The sequence below is a fragment of the Eriocheir sinensis genome, chromosome 37 (assembly GCF_024679095.1).
Source record: "Eriocheir sinensis breed Jianghai 21 chromosome 37, ASM2467909v1, whole genome shotgun sequence".
NCBI classification, from domain to species: Eukaryota; Metazoa; Arthropoda; class Malacostraca; order Decapoda; family Varunidae; genus Eriocheir; species Eriocheir sinensis.
In genome coordinates, this window is record NC_066545.1 from 3208258 (window position 1) to 3212701 (window position 4444).

The 4444-nt window shown below is 41.7% G+C and overlaps 1 long non-coding RNA gene across 1 annotated transcript; it reads right to left on the minus strand.

Annotated features, from left to right (window-relative positions):
* Window positions 1-271: 271 nt before the first annotated feature.
* LOC127008435 (uncharacterized) lies at window positions 272-3014 on the minus strand. The gene is made up of 2 exons (XR_007761079.1): window positions 1615-3014; window positions 272-1497 (listed from the first exon to the last, which is right to left on the minus strand). It is a non-coding gene; the product is annotated as an uncharacterized LOC127008435 (long non-coding RNA).
* Between the last annotated feature and the right edge of the window lie 1430 nt (window positions 3015-4444).

Sequence of the window (4444 nt, forward strand, 5' to 3'; positions counted from 1 at the left end):
TCCCCGGGCGTCAGTGAGTGCGTCCCAGACAGACACCAGTGGACAGACACACCCGGAAAGTAACACCGGAGGAATTAAAGTTTTCTTCCTTCTGTCTTTCTTTCTCTCATTCTTCTTTCTTAGTTTCTTTTACTTTTTCTTTTATTTATATTTTTGTTTCGTTTTTTTTCTTTCTCCGTTAACTTTTTTTTTGTTCCTTATGTATATTTTTTTATCCTGAGTGCGCCTCTTTCTTTTTTTTTATTTTTTGTTTTCTTTTTTCCTCGTTAACTTTTTTTGCTTCCATCTTTATTTATTTTGTCTGTCTCTCTAATTCGTTCTTTTACTTTTTTTTGTTTACTTCTTTCTTTCTCCTACGTTAACTTTTTCCTTGTTTTGTTTGTTTACTTTTTTATTTTGTCTGCCTATCTATTTCCATCTCTTACATTTTCTTTTTCTTTTTTTCATTCTGTCTCTCGTCCGTTAACTTTTATGCTTCCGTTTTTTTTTTTTTTACTTTTTATTTTGTCCGTATCTATCTCTTTTTTTTTTTATTAGTTTCGTTCTTTCATTCTTCTACGGTAACTTTTTATTTCCGTCTTTTTTTTGTCAGTCTATCTATCTTACTTCTTTTTTTGTTTCGTTCGTTCTTTCTTCTTCGTTAACTTTTCACTTCCGCCTTCATTTTATTTTGTCTATCCATCTCCTTAACTTTTTTATTTGTTTCTTTTTTCCTTATTCTTCTTAACTTTGCTTCCGTGATTTTTATTTTGTTTGTCTGTCTGTCTGTTATATTTTGATTCGTTTCGCTCTTGGTCTTCTAACTTCACTTCCGTCCTTCTATCTATCTCTATTTACCTGTCTATCTTTCTATCTACCTACCTGCCTATCTATCTATCTATCTGTCTGTCTATGTATTTATCTATCAATCTATGTATCTACCTATCTACCTACGTGTATCTCTGACAATCTATCTATCAATCTACTTACTCATTCATCTTTTTTTCTCATCTTTTTCTTTCTTTCTCACCAAAACCACTTACCAACATCACCACTATCACCACCACCATTTCTCCTCATCAATCTATCTATGTATCTATCTATCTATCTACCAACATGTATCTCTGACAATCAAATCTATCAGTCTACTTACTTATTCATTTTTTTTTATTATATTTTTCTTTCTTTCTCACCAAAACCACTAACCAACATCACCACTATCACCACCACCATTTCTCTTCATCCTCATCACCACCATCACTACAAAACTTTTCTCTTCATCACCACAACCAGAAATGAAGCAAAACTGTCTCACCAAACTTTAACCGACCGAATCCCACCTCACCCGAGCCTAACCTCACCTGGGGAATGATTAATAAGCAAGAATCAACGTGAAGTTTACCTGTGTCACACCTGAACCTTTGCCCCGTTAGTTAGTTCCTTCTCTTCCTCCTTCCCTACCTGCTCTTCTTTCTTCTCTTCGTCGTTCCTTATCTCCTCCTCTTCCTCCTTCCTAACCTCATTCGCTTCCTCCTCCTCTACCTCCTCTTCTGTTTCCTTCCCTACTTCCTCCTTCTTCTGGTCTTCCTTCTTCTCTTCGTCGTTCCTTATCTCCTCCTCTTCCTCCTTCCTAACCTCATTCGCTTCCTCCTCCTCTACCTCCTCTTCTTTTTCCTTCCCTACTTCCTCCTTCTTCTTCTTAACTAACTTCACCTTGCCTTACCTAACCTAACCTTACCTTGCTTTACCTAATGTCACCTTAACCTCTTCTACCTACCTACTATTCAGCTCATTAACCTTACCTTACCTTACCTTACCTATTCTTACCTTCCCTTATCTTAACATCTGTTCCCACCCGTTCATTCGCTTATTAGCCTTTCCTTACCTATCCTAATCTTACACTGACCTCTGTTCTAATCTGTTCCTCATCTAATTAACCTTATTTTACCTGATTAACCTTACCTTAACCTTTATTACCTATACCTCCATTCATTAAGCTTACCTTACTTTACAAAATCTTACCTTAACATCTATCTTTTCCTCCTCTTACTGACCTTTCCTTACTTACCCAACCTTCTCTTTTCCTTATTCCTCACTCGTTAGCCTTACCTTACATAGTCTAACCTTACCTCAACCTCTGCTCCTACTTGTTCCTCGGCCCACTTACCTTACCTTACCTTACCTGATCTTATCTTACACTATGTCCCTACCTGTTCCTTACTCATTAATACGGGTACCTTATCTACACTTTCCTTAATCTCTTCTCCTACCTGTTCCTCCATTCATTAACAAGTCATCAGGGAACTGCTTTAAATATACAAGAAACTGGTTTAATCCCCATTCATTTTCTAGCGAACACAACCGACTTTTTAATTGTTATTGGGTTGGACAGGTGAGAATATTTCTTACCTGGCGGGATAAAAAATTCAGGTAGCGATCGTGTATAATTCAGGTGTTAATATATGAGAAAATATGATTTTTTTTTATCCGTTACTATATTTCCTATCTTCCCATTCTCCTTCAATTTTCTTTCCTTTTCTTTTCTTTTCCCTTCTCTTCCTTTCCTTTCCTTTCTGTTCCGTTCCGTTCCCTTTCTTCCTTCCTTCCCCTTTCCTACCCAGCCTCTATTTTCCTTTCCTTTCCTTTCCTCCCTTCACAACTCTCCCTTTTCATCGCCTGCCCTCTCCTCTTTACCTATCTCTTATTAAAACCTTCCACTCTCCCTCACTCTCCTCGTTTCTACCCATCTTCCCCTGCTCCCCAGTCACCCTCCCTACCTTACTTACCATTCTCTCGCTTTCACCATCGTTTTCCCCTCACTTTTCTCTCCTTCTCCCCATCTTCCTTCTCCTCCCCTTCTCCGTCCCTCACCATTTTCTTTCCTTCCTTTCATTATTCTCTCTCCTTACCAACCTCTTTCTCCAATCTTATACTCCATTTAAATACAAGGACCCCTACTTCTTGATATCTCACACACACACACACACACACACACACACACACACACACACACGGGGGAGGGTATATTTCGACACAATAAAAGTTTACATAAAGGAGTGAAAAGGATGAGAAAAAGGAGGCAAAGGAATCCGTCATTTAAGGAAGGAGGGAGGGAGGGAGGGAGGGAGGGAGAAGAAAAAAAGGGAGACAAGGTACTAAAAAAGAAGACAGGGAGAGGAAGGGGAGAAAAGGGCATAAAAGGGAGTGAGCTAATCTCTCTCTCTCTCTCTCTCTCTCTCTCTCTCTCTCTCTCTCTCTCTCTCTCCTTTTCCTCCTTCCCTATCTCCTTTTCCATTTTTCTACTTTTATTATTCCTCTTCTTCCTTCTCTTTCTTCCTTACCTACCTCCTCCTCTTCCTCCTTCCCTACCTCCTATTCCTTCGTCCTTATCTCCTCTTCCTCCTTCCTAACCTCCTTCTCTTCCTCCTTCCTAACCTCATTCGCTTCCTCCTCCTCTACCTCCTCTTCTTTTTCCTTCCCTGCTTACTCCTCTTCCTCTTCTTCTTCTTCATTCCTCCTTATGCGTTTTTTTCTCCTTTTATTCTTCTTCCCCCTCATTTCCGCCGCCTCCTTCTGTATCTCAACCTTCACCTCCATTCCCATCACCTCCACCACCACCTCCACCACCACCACCACCTCCTCCTCCTCTTCTCCCCATCCAGGTAAAATCAGGCCCCTTTAAATCGTCCCCCCCCCCCCTGCAATGCCCCCCGTAAAGTGAGCCCACCTGAGCCCACGTGTCACTAATTACCTCATTAACACATCAGGTGAGGCCGCGCACAGGTGAGGGGGGATTTTACCTGCTCGTGCATCCCTCTTAATGAACAGGCAAACAAGTCGTAATTAAAAGTTGAATGGGGAAGGGGAGGGAGGATAAGTGGGGAGGGAGGAGAGGGAGGAGGGAAGGCTTAGAAGAGATGCAGGGAAAGGAAGGGAGGAGGAGGGGGTAAGGGGAGGGATTAGAGAAGGGGGAGAGATAAGTTTAGGGTGAGGGGAAGGAGGGAGGGGGAACGGTGAGAGGCTGGGAGCGGGGAGGGGTGGGGAGAAGGTTTGGGTGGGGAAAGAGGGAAGGGTTAGGGAGGGTATGGTTTGGATGAGAAGCAGGGAAAGGAAGGGAAAAGAGGGGTGAGAGGAGGGATTTGGATGGGGTGGAGAGGGGGAAGGGAAGGGGGGAGAGAGTAAGGGGAGTGGAGAGGGGAGGCGGGAGGGAGGGATTGAGAGGAAGGGGTAAGGTAAGGTTGGGGTTAATTAAGGGAAAGGGGAGAGATAAGGGGGGGGGGAGAGGATGCTGTGAATGGGTTGATTGGGTGAATGGGTAGCAGTAGTAGTAGTAGTAGTAGTAGTAGTAGTAGTAGTAGTAGTAGGACATCAATAAAATAAACAAAAGAAACAACAACAAAAAAGATGAAAGAGTAAAGGAAAGTAAAAGAAAAAGTAACACAAAGTAAAGAAGAAAATTAAAGAG